General features: G+C 33.7%; 1 long non-coding RNA gene across 1 annotated transcript; it reads left to right on the plus strand.

Annotated features, from left to right (window-relative positions):
* Nucleotides 1-2,392: 2,392 nt before the first annotated feature.
* On the plus strand, nt 2,393-4,567 carry LOC149227131 (uncharacterized). Its single transcript, XR_016247113.1, has 4 exons — nt 2,393-2,534; nt 3,716-3,787; nt 4,000-4,071; nt 4,450-4,567. It is a non-coding gene; the product is annotated as an uncharacterized LOC149227131 (long non-coding RNA).
* Nucleotides 4,568-13,268: the final 8,701 nt, after the last annotated feature.

Genomic DNA, 13,268 nt, shown 5'->3' on the forward strand with positions numbered 1-13,268 from the left:
AATAACAATATATTTAATTAACTCTTTAATTTAAAAATTAATATAATACAATATATTAACATCCAACCACTTCTAGTATGTTATTAATTAACTTAAGAAATTAATATAAATCCACCATATCATCCAAACAATTTTATCATTTTGTGTTCCCTGAAAACATTTTCTCCGTCTTCCCGTTCACGTTTTTGTTTTGAAAATTCAATTCAACTTAGCCCTCAGTTGGCTAGGCCTTTCAAATCTGAAACCAATAATGCTTTAATATTGACCAGTAAGGAATTTTTTTTGGCTATATTTAATAGACAAATCACTTCAATTTGGTTTTCAAATTAAATCCCTGGGCCCGCTAGTTTATTCTTTTGCCTTGTTAGTTGGCTAGGAATTTCAAATCAGAAAACTAATGCTTTAATATTGACCGGTAACGAATTTTATTCTTTTGCCTTGTTAGTTGGCTAGGAATTTTAAATCTGAAACCTAATGTTTTAATATTGACCGGTAAGGAATTTTTTTGGTTATGGACAAATCACTTCAATTTGCTTATCAAATTAAATCCCCGGCCCCGCTAGTTTATTCTTTTACTTTATTATTTTGTGGAATTTTTCTACCAAATTTCATCCCTGAACCCGCTACCTTCTTGTTTTGTGCATCCTGTCCATCTAGATTTTATCCTGTTGCAGTTTAAATTTGAGGTGGCCTACTGTACAACCTCACAATTCAATGATATGTCAACATCTATCCGTGTTTGTTATAATATCGTCTAATTGATTTGCACATGAGTACACGATTCAGTTGTTGGGGCAGTCAACTTACTCACACTCTGCTGGTATTGGATCCTCTATTATATTGTTGGGTGGCAGCCTATATGTACTTCATGATTGTATATTGGTATAGTATATCGGTATATGTACTCTATCTTTCAAAAATTATACTCTAAAAAAGGTCACCTAAAATTAGCGAGTTCTGCTGAAAAAATTAATTAACTCTTTAATTAATTTGAGGTGGTTTACCGTACAACTTCAATTTGCTTGTCAAATTATATTCCTGGCCCCGCTACCTTGTTTTGTGCATTGTACTATATCTTTCAAAAGTTATACTCTAAAAAAGTCACGTAAAATTAGCGAGAAAAAAAAAAGGTTCTGCTGAAAAAATTAATTAACTCTTTAATTAATTTGAGGTAGTTTACCGTACAACTTCAATTTGCTTGTCAAATTGTATCCCTGGCCCCGCTACCTTGTTGTTTTGTGCATTCTGTCCGTTTACATTTTACCCTGCTTGCGCTTTAAATTTGAGGTGGTCTACTTTACAACCTCACAATTCAATGATATGTCAACCATCTGTGTTTGTTATAATATCGTCCAATCTTTCTTTTAAATATAAAAAAGGTCAGCTAAATTAGCAAAAAATAATTAATCAACTCTTTTAAAATTTAATATAAATAAATATATTAACATCCCGCCAAAATTGTAATAACTTGTTAATTAACTTAATAAATTAATATAAATCCACCGTATCATGCAAACAATTATATAATTTTGTGTCCCTTACAAAAAATCACTTAATGACTGACAATTTACCTGTCAAATTCCACTCAGTCACTGACAATTTGCCTGTCAAATTTCATCCTTGCAGGTCAAATTCCATCCCTGCGGCCCCTGCTACCTTGTTGTGTTCACTCTGTCCGTCTGTACTTCATCCTTCGCTTTACATTTGAGGTGGCTTACTCTACAACCTCACTATTCAATGATATACTTTGAAATGTCTAACACTCAACACCAATCCGTGTTTGTTATAATATCCCCCAATTGAGTCGCCCTGCTATATCGTCCAGAGCTGCCAGTGCGCGCGCAAACACCAAATCGGACCATCATCATGTCTAAGCTTCAAATCCCATTCCCGATTTGGCTTCTCCGCACTTTTTTTCTGAGCATTGCTTATTGTGTCACTTTGTTTCAGCAAGTTCAACCAGCAGCCGTCACGGACCCAATTGAAGGTAACCACGGATATGTTTCTGAAAAATGACCGCAGGCTGCAAGCGTTCTCATGTCTTCTGTTTTTGACATATATATTTTTTGTTGATCAATTCATTTCCTTTTCCTGGTGACAGCTAAGGTAATAAAGTCACTTGCTCAGAAGTGGAACATAGAGTCTTCTGCTACATGGAACCTTACTGGAGATCCATGCACTGGACGAGCCATCGATAGTACGCCCATTACCGATTTGCATATGAATCCTGCCTTCAAGTGTGATTGCACCTTCAACAACGGAAACACTTGCCATATTATGCAAATGTAAAAACTTCTCTTAAATCTTCCAGTTTTTTTTTGTAAGGTTCTTAAATTATCCGCTTAAATTAGATTCAATGCACTGACCTTTATTGATTTTCAATGTGAGCCGAACGGCCTCTTTTCAGACCAAAATTGCAAAGCTCAAATATCCTAACCCAGTACCCGCCTTCTTGCTGGCAGGAAAGTCTATGCAATGGACATAACGGGACAAATTCCGCCAGAACTGGCTAACCTGACTCAACTTTGGGATCTGTAAGACTGTATCTGATTTTCAGTGAAATTGAATACTATTCCATCTAATGGCTGCAGGGAATTGTCATTTTTTTACTCAGGGGGAATTAAAACGAGTGCAAAGTAATTATATCAGGGCTTTGGTTTCCAAAATCTTTGATTAGTAACATAATTTCAGCAGCGGTCAATGGTTCTTAGCTAGAATGGTTGAGATGGTCCAGTTGGAGTCTCTACGTCTTAGATTAAACCATGAGTTTCTGATATATGTGGTTTGAGGTTTTTATGTCAGACTAAATTACAAGTTTCTGATATATGTGGTTTGCAGATGGTCTCTCACTCGGTCCTAGACTAAACTATGGGTTTTTGATGTATGTGGGTTGTGGTCTCTAGGTCCAACTAAATTATGAGTTTCTGATATATGTGGCTTGCCGGTGGTCTCCCTCTAGGTCCTAGACTAAACTATGAGTTTGTGATATATGTGGCTTGGAGGTGGTCTCCCTCTATGTTCTAGATTAAACTATGAGTTTATGATATATGGCTTGCTGGTGGTCTCCCTCTGGGTCCTAGACTAAACTATGAGATATATGTGGCTTGCAAGTGGTCTCCCTCTAGTTCCTAGGCTAAACTATGAGTTTCTGATATATGGGGGTTGAGGTCTCTAGGTCAGACTAAATTAGGAGTTTTTGATGTAAGTGGCTTGCAAGTGGTCTCCCTCTAGTTCCTAGACTAAACTATGAGTTTCTGCTTGTGGGTGGTCTACCTCTAGGTCCTAGATTAAACTATGAGTTTCTGCTTGTGGGTGGTCTACCCTTAGGTCCTAGACTAAACTATGAGTTTTTGATATATATGGCTTGCCGGTGGTGGTTTCCTTCTCAGTCCTAGACTAAACTATATGCAGGTGGTCTCTGTCCTAGACTAAACTATGAATTTCTGATATAAATGTCTTGTGAGTGGTCTGCTTCTCAGTCCTAGACTAAACCATGAATTTCTGATATATACAATTTTCTCACTGTTAAATATAAATATACAGGGGGAGGTTGCTAATTCCCTATCCCCAATTAAAAAAAATAAAATAACAAGACACAAAAACATAATTTCAGCTTTTACAAATTGAACTGACCACATTACAATGTGCATGTTTACTTATTCTGTTTATATAAAGTGAGGCCTTGACAGAGCGATTGGTGGAATTTTCATGGCAGGAACTTGGCACAAAACTATTTAACAGGACCAATACCTGCCTTCTTGGGTAACCTCACACGGATGCAGTACCTGTGAGATCCTGCCCTTTTTGTTCTTTAAAATTAATCAAGATAATGAAATTCTGCAGAACTTTTCTTTCTTTTTGCGTTAGCTAGGTAGAATTTATTGATCGGCATCTTTCATATAGGTCATACTACTTGAAATCATTAACTACTGTTAGGAAAAGGGATTTCATCTGCAGGCAATTTAAATTACTGATTTTCAATAACATTCATGGCTTCAGGTCCCTTGGAACAAATAACTTATCGGGCCCTGTTCCAAAGGAGCTTGGAAATCTTCGAAGTTTGATTTCATTGTAAGATCTGCCCCCCTCTGTAAACACGCATACTTATTACTCAAGTGGAGCACTAAATAGGAGCTGGAAAAAATCGCCAGACTGATTTGTTGCTTCACATTTTCCTGCTTAAATACTAGTGATTTCCCTATTGTATGGAATGCATATATGCTATATCTCTGTGAAAGTAGGAACTAGGAAGATATAACAGGCTATCAGTTCAGTTCCTTGAAGTTGAACAACTTCATTTAATCTGTGAATGCTTACATCACTTTATATCATACAGAAACAGCTGGTTTCCATGAAAGCAACAGCAAAACAAAGAAAACAGGAATTATTTCTTACTTGGGATTTTTTAATTTAGGAACTTATTTCTTTATTGTGGGGTTTTATCTTCAGGAGCTTTGCTTCAAACAATCTTAATGGGTCACTTCCGCCGGAGCTTGGGAGCCTAACAGCATTGGAACAAATGTAAGTCCAATTACTGTTAAATATGGATTTTTTTTGTTTTTTATATATATGTATCCTGATGGCGAAATTTTACCCGCTTCTCGAGCTTATGATTTTAGTAATTTGTTCCAAAGTGTAATAGTATTTCTTTCCCATTTGAATTTACCAATTTGTCAAAATGTATTGGTACTTCTTTCCAGCAAAATACGTGAGCGTTTGAATTTAGCATTTTGTCAAAATGTAATGGTACTTCTTTCCAGCAAACTACGTGAGCATTTGAATTTAGCAGTTTGTCAAAATGTAATGGTACTCCACCAAAATACGTGAGCATTTGAATTTAGGAGCTTGTAAAAATGTAATGGAACTTCTTCTACTTAGATATACATATAATTATGTTATATATTTAAAATTGTATTAAAATTAATAAAGATATATTTTAATTATGGATTTAATAAGTATTAGGGAGATCAAATTTTTTAAAGTACAAATTTCTTTTAGAAAAAAGAATTTAAAAAAAATGTTGTATTTTGAGAAATTTGATTCCGTTTGGTACATCTGATTAAAATAATATTTATGTATGTGAAACAATATATGTATATTTTCTATTATTAGTTAAATTGCATTTTTGAATTTATAAATAGATTTGACTATTTGGAAATTGATCAATTAGATTGTGGGATGACCAAAATAGAATAATAAAATTTCTAAAATGTTTTAGTAATAATAATTTATTTTTTCAAACTTCTTTAAACCATATATAGGGGTGTAGTTTGAGTACTAGATAAAATGACCTCTTTTAGGGTTTATTTTACCTAAAATCTAATAAATATTTTAAAAAACTTGAGTTTAAGTTATTTAATCTCTAGATTTTGAATGTTCCAAGGGTTTTTTAAGGCAATAAATCTATTGATGCATTCAACAATGTATTTTAAACAACAAAAAATCACAATATTTTTTTAGGACAATGATATTTGAAATGGAGTTGTCTTTAGTACAACTTTTTGGATTTTGGGGTGCCCGGTGGAAAAATTTGAGGTGAAATCTTGATTTGTGTTATTTACACTGGTATTTTAACTGCATATTTGGATTCAGCACCCTGAAAAACCCCTAAGACACTTTGATTGTGCAAGGATTACTCATCAAGCTTGTGATTTCAATAAATTGTATATTTGGATTCAGCATCCTGAAAACCCCCTAAGACACTTTGATTGTAGGATTACCCATCAAGCTTGTGATTTCAATAAATTGCTACCGGATTTTAGAGAAAGTTAATCGGAAAAACCCAGTGGAAAAGCTTCCAAAATGTCACACTAAAGACAACTCCATTTGAAATTGTACGATTGGATTGGTGTTAAAGGTTATCTTGTGCCATATAAATAAAATTGAAAAATATTTTAGTTTAGTTGTGGACCTTATCCACATTAATTATACTACTTGATTGAGTCTAATGATATATAATTGAAATATATTTTATTTGTGGATGTTATCCACATTAATTATACAACTTGAGTGAGTCTAATAGTTAAGGGCATGTGGCAGCAAGTCCCTTGTCCCACAAACAAGGGGGTCTTATACACTAATTTTGTCTCTGGCTTGGCTTTGACCTAAAAATTGGATAATAATAATAATTTTTAAGTACACCTTACTATTACTTAACTCTACACATTGAACTATTTTATTTATAACCCATATTAAATTAGTGTCGTCGTCATTATTATTATTATAAATGTTACATATCAAATCGTCATTATTATTATTATAATAAATGCTACATATCAAATTTTGTGTCTCGAGTCTAGGATGTAAGAAATGTTGTGGTTATGTAAACATTATTGTTATTATTATAAGTGCTACATATCAAAATTTGTGGCTCCAATCTAGTATGTAAGAAATGTTGTGGCTATATAAACATTTTGACAAAATAAAATAAAATAAAAATAACCCTATGTTAAAATAAAAATTCTAGGTTATTATTTTTTTATCAATTTTTATTGGGTAGTTAAAATAAATTTGAAATAAAAAAAACCTTATATTAAAATAAAAATTATCCGTTATTATTTTTTATTAATTTTTGTTAGGTAGTTAACATAAACATGATTTGGTCAATACCAGTGGAATATAGCTCCAAGTTTACTAGAAACCATGGTATTGCTCATGGTATTAATGTGGAATATAGCCTATTGAAAGAGGGGAATTTCCCATGGTATTCATATGGAATATGGCATATTTAAAGAGGGGAATTAAACCAGCTAGGTCCATGTTAACTTCGGATTTACTAAGTGCTGAGAGGGATCAAATTTCATGGGATGCGAATATGTTAAAATTCCCTCTCAAATTTCACGGGATGTGAATATGTTAAGATGTTACATCTGGAGCTAAGATGGATCTACGCTAGTATATTAGGAATTGGATGAATTACACATCTTTATCTAATTACTCTTATTACAAAGTAATTGTTTTTTTTACTTTCTATTATTTCTTCTCTTTCATCATGAAAATATTTTATAATCATTAATATTGAATAATTTTTATACATATATATGAAGTTGATATTAAAATAAATTATTTAATATGGATATTCAAATAGTTTATATAAGTTTTGCATTGAGATGTTCTTAAGAAATATAGAATAATATGTTTATAAGGTCTTTTCTTGATCTCTTGTAATTTATGTTACTTCACATAGGGATAGAAATATTTTATTTATGACAGAGAGTGAAAGTAAAATATTTTTACCACATCTCCATACTGGGTAGTAATATCATACCTCTTTTTTGAGTGCAAAAGTTGAAAAAATGTTAGCACTTTGAGAAATTTGATCCCTCTAGACTCTTGATAAATCCAAAGTTAAGATGGATCTAGATTGGTTTGGACTCCTAGTTTGTCCACTGATGCTATATGGGTGTGGATTGTGGGCTAGTAGCACCTTGTCAAAAATGGAAACAGATTAAGAAAATCCAAAAACTCTTGATCATGAGCAAGTTCAAAATAAAAAGTTCTGTAGCGTATGAAATAATGTTGAGTGAAATAGGAGCAACTCCCATCAAAGCAATTGCTATGGTGCAACTCATAAGATATCTAAAAAGAATTGAGCAAATGAGAGTAAGTAGATGGCTTAATGTTATTTTCAATGAAGGCATGAGTGAAAGAAAGAAAACATGGATGAAACTATACTACACATGGATGCAAAAATGGAATATCTACCTCAATGTCGGTCCAACTAGTAGCAAGGAGCTAAAGAATTTTGTTATGGAGAAGGAGCTAAAGAATTTTGTTATGAAGAAGTTTCGTAAAAGGGTATGGGGAAAAGAGGGGTCTTATTGCTCAATTAAGGACCAACTCGCATCAACTTCTGTGTGAAACATGATGGTGGAAAAGGCCTAAAGAAGCTTGGGAAGAACGAGTTTGTACATTTTGCACGTCTTGGCTAGTGGAATCAAAAACACTTCATTTTGGAATGTGATGCATTCAAAGACATCAGAGAAAGTTATGGGATTGTGTTAGCATTGGTTTCTTGGCATTGTCTTTTCAGCGAGGAGATTGTTGCAAGGTTGAGCCAGCTCATCATCAATTTGAATAAGAAAAAGATTGAATTGCAAAAGGCGAAAAAAAGAAAACTAATAATTTCATATACTATTTCTAATTTCGTAAACTTTAAAATATCATTTCATTTCATATATATATATATATATATATATATATATCCTATTTTTTTAAATAATTATAATAATATTTTATTTATATAAATTTCCTCTATAAAATTAATTTTAAAATATTAAGTTATTATATATGTTTCTTTTTTATATAAAATTTTAAAATTTATATCTTAAAAAATTAAGTTATTTTATTTTTATGGATAAATTTATTACTTATAATTTACTTAAATGCTTTTAATATATTTTTTTTTTTTTGTTTATAATTTTTATAAATTAATAATATAAAATTTAATTAAAAACTAAACAAATAATTCATAAAAATAAATTAAATTTAAAAAAAATAACCTAACCACACACGGGTGGGACTCTTTGCAAATCGATTCCAAAAACCAAAACTCCAGAGGCTGGAGTTGGTGATGGGACTTGCTGTTTTATTGCTTGTATCTTTCTACACTACGGGCGTATGGGTGACGCCTCCAGAGACTTGAACACGGGTGAGACTCTTTACAAATCGATTCCAAACACCAAAACTCTAGAGGCCGGAGTTGGTGATGGGACTTGTTGTTTTATTACTTGTATCTTCCTGCACTACGGGTGTATGGGTGACGCCTACAGAGATTTGAACACGGCTGAGACTCTTTGCAAATCGATTCCAAACACCAAAACTCCAGATGTCGGAGTTGGTGATGGGACTTGCGATTTTATTGCTTGTATCTTCCTACACTACGGGCATATGGGTGACGCCTCCAGAGATTTGAACACGGGTGGGACTCTTTGCAAATCGATTCCAAACACCAAAACACTAGAGGCCACAGTTGGTGATGGGACTTGTTGTTTTATTGCTTGTATCTTCCTATACTACGGGCGTATGGGTGATGCCTCCAGAGATTTGAACACGGGTGGGACTCTTTGCAAATCGATTCCAAACTCAAAACCGAAATGAGAATCTACCCTCCCTACAAACTCAAAACCCAAAGGAAAATCTACCATCCATACTCAAAACCCAAAGGAAAATCTACCATCCATATGTACCTAATTGTCTCTCATCCATAATTTCTACATTTTAGTGAACGAAACATTTAGAATTCAACCTACCCTCCCTATCATTAATGCTTTCCATTAGATCTGAATAAAGCTTCCTCATTTCTCTTTTAAATTCTTTCCATTTAATAAGTTGAATGGGAGACAATAATAAAAATAAAATAAAGCATCTTAATTTGAACTTCCCTTGCGCATCATTCAGATGACCACCATCATGTGTCTTTTCTCCATGAGCTATATGACCACCATCATGTGTCTTTTCTCCATGAGCTAGATCAGTATGCACATAAACTATGCTATCATTTTATTTTTCAATATTGAATTTTTGAAGGTACGTATTAGAAGGCTGTCATAATTCATATTCTATTTTCAAAGTTTCACATGCAAAATCTTAAGTTCACCAAATTTTCCATCCCTCATTAAGTTTGAATCCAGGTTGATTGTATGATGGAAAGGTAGAGGAGGAAAAAAAGAATTTCACACATAAAATTATTTTCTATTCATTAAACTTTTTCACATACACAATTATCAGATAAGATTCTTGGTTTTTCTGGCCTCATATTTTTCACGACCCAACAATGAGTATATAAAGCCCTAACTTACTAAATATGAAATCATGATAAATTCTAACTAGACTTGAATCAACTTCGGCTAACTTGTTCATGCAAACTCACACTAAATTAGACTTTTCCAGATATAGACTGAACTCGAACTAGCTCACATTGACTCAAATTAACTCACACTCTTAATATAGACTGCACTGCATAGAGGAGTAATTTACTATTTCTAACACTCCCCCTTAATTACAATTGTATGACTCAACATAACTCAAACATGACTCAACTATGCCTGCTAGGCTTACAATAGAAATTGACTCAATCTTAACTTAAACATGCTTGTTGGTCTAAGTCTCAGCTAGGCTTACAATAACTGAAAATTTTTACAATGTTGGATTTTCTTTTTCATTTCTTCCAAATTATATACCCTCGAAACCGCTTCATTTTCAGCTACACTTTCTCGTTGTAATCTCCATATTTCTTCACTTGCTATTGTTGCAATTTTTCTTTGACTTCTCTTGTATTTGTTTTTAGCTTGTCTTCTACAACTTCCTCTTCAACAATTCTTTCACTCATGGACTGCTACCACAACTCTTCATCTTCAAATTGTCTTCTTTGCTTTGCTTCTTACGCTTCATATTCATGATCTTCTTTCTGCCATATTTCTTGATAGAAAAATTTGATCTCTTCTTGACTCCATTGTTGAAAAATTGTTTTAATGCTTTCTTCTTCATCTTCAGAAACATCCATATCTTTATCTTCACTTTCATTATCAAATATTGTTACTTTTTGCTTGTAATCTATACACTCAAGATCATCATTAGGCTTACATGTAAAATCATAATCACTCTCCTTTTTCTCGTTCACCATTTCATTCAATTATTTTATTCTAGTTGCTACTTTAAGACTATCATCAATTTGTTCAATTGACTTATCAATCCATTCTTCAATGAGCTTCAAATCTGCATCAAACGCATCAATAACTTTGTTTTCAACTTCCGCTCCCATGCTATTTTTAACACCAACATATTCAAAAATAATGTTAAAAACATCTTCATTGTGCTCTATAGTGAGAGATTCCTTCTCTGTCTCTTTAACTACATCGAGACTATCTTCCACTATTATGTCATCAGTGGATATTCTCATAAAAAACTCTTGAATCACTTTATCCTCTTCTTGATCAACAACTACCGCTAGATCACACACTGTTTCATGAACAGTTCCAACTGTTTCATATCTTGCTGCTACAATGGCAGCTTCAACCTTCAGTTCTTCATCAAACATGGCACTTTGGATATTTCCATGATCAAATCCCTATTTCAAAAAATATACCACAAGTGTCATTAACATAATGTTCATCCATCCTATGGTGGAATATTCGAGCATGCATGTGCTCATTAACTATTTCAACTTCACCAAATTCATCAGCTGCTACTGAATTCACCAATTCACATCTCACTTTGTTGTCATCATCCACATGTGTCACGTCACAGTGGGATTCACCGTCATCTTCACCATCCACGTTACAGTGGAGTTCATGAGCATGTATATGCTCTTGCTTTGCTTCACACACAGAGGCTTCAACTTCTCTCTCTGCAATCTTTGTTGTGACTTCTTCATCCATATGCACAGATTCTCCAAGCTTTGTTGTCTTCCCAAAGTATTTCTCATCTACTCTTAGATTTGTGGCTACCTTCTCTATTGATTCTTCAACCGATTGTGACACATCTTGTTGTTGCATGCCACTTTCCTTTGTACCAAACTCTGCTTCCAGTATCTTCCATGTTTCCTTGGAAGATGTAGCTTTTGTAACCTTGCACAAAAATTCTCATCCAATGCTTATTTTATAAAATCCAATACTAAAGCATCACATACTTCATCATATGGGCTATTATACTAAAACTCAATTAACTCTTTGCCTCGAAGAAAGGTTTTCATTTTGACAACCCAAAAATCAATTTTTTTACTAGTAAACATAGGAGGTGGTAGTAGATCCACGCTACACCAATCAAATTCGATTTCTCTTTTGTCTTCTGCTAGAATTCTTGGTTCTTCAGCTGCGACTTGAACCTCTCTAAACATGGTTGTTGGAATTATGATACAAGTGTTTTCCTTGATGGCAACTCACTCACAGGTCAGTTCAGTTTTGATGAAAGACAACCCATAGTGTAACAGATCCATTCGGATGTAACAGGGCATTGGTACAGAAGAATAGAAAGATGGAACTAAAGCCTAGTAATCAGAATGAAGAAGTTGAAGGTAAAGGATGGTGAGAAGCAATTTAAGATGTATGCGCAGGTCCACTTAGTCATAACAATGTATACACGCAGGTCCATAGAACAAAAAACATGTATACGTATACACACACTCCTGCAAGAGGAAAAGCGCGTACACGTTGGAAAATCAAGGAATTTCAAGAATAGAGAATACCAGGGGCCAATACCATGGTATTAGCCCACAATATTGAGCGAAGTAACGACTATTTGATCTAGTCGAAGAATACCACGGGTCCTAAGTGGTTTTGGTCCGAGGTATTGAGAAAGGCCTAAAACTATATAAGGAGGAGAAGATCATAAGGCCAAGGGGTGCAAGTGAAAAGGGTTTCTAAGGAACACTTCTATCTGAAGTATATTTTATGTTGCAGGGGCTATTTTAGTGATTTGATCTGAAATATTTTGTGCACCTTGAATTCAATGTTGGATAAGGACCATGAGACTTGAAATGACTTGTCATTAAATGATCTGATATTAGTTGGGCCAGATCTAATTGTGTACACCTGTTTTATTATTTGAATGCCATGATCTAGGTTTGTTAGAAGTTCGGAATAGCAGCGAAGTTATGAGTTAATATTTGCAAATCTGTACACTGGTTCGCTTTGGTGAAGTTGCGCATACACGCCAGTTCGACTCTTCCAAGTATCGTATGCAAAAGAAAAAATTTGTTGTTCAGAGATGACTAATCTATTTGATTAGTACTGTTGTTTTACTATTGTATGTCAATGAAGTCTCTTAGATCTGAATGTAAAATTGAATGCATAAGGAGTTTGATATCTGATTGATTGATTGTATAAGTGAGAAAGGTGATCTCTGCTACTGCCTGTGTAAGGCTTTGTAAATTGACAGTAGATGTTTAGTATATTGCTGGTTGGTACATACTTGATTCAAAAGTTTTATGTTTCAGTAGTTTTGAAGGTATACACATGTTTGATTAAAGGAAGTAGCGTATACACGCAGTTTGGGTTCAGTAAAGTAGCATATACATTCTGATGCATGATTTTTGAGGTTGTAGCTTGTTCTGAATGATGATGCAGGTTTCTGGGTTCATCACAATGTTCTGGTGACAATGATTTGATTCTTCAGACCAATTGATTGTTGGTTGATGCAGTTTGAGTTTCAAAGTTTCTGATGGGTCCAATATGAAAAATTTATGTAACGAGGCCTTTATGTGTATTGTTGTGTACCAGGAGCATCCATTTTGAAAATTTATGAAATGTGGTCCCTGGAGGAAGAGAGAA

This window comes from Pinus tabuliformis, chromosome J (assembly GCF_031772625.1).
Source record: "Pinus tabuliformis cultivar Carrire ecotype Pingquan chromosome J, CPIR1, whole genome shotgun sequence".
Lineage (NCBI taxonomy): Eukaryota > Viridiplantae > Streptophyta > Pinopsida > Pinales > Pinaceae > Pinus > Pinus tabuliformis.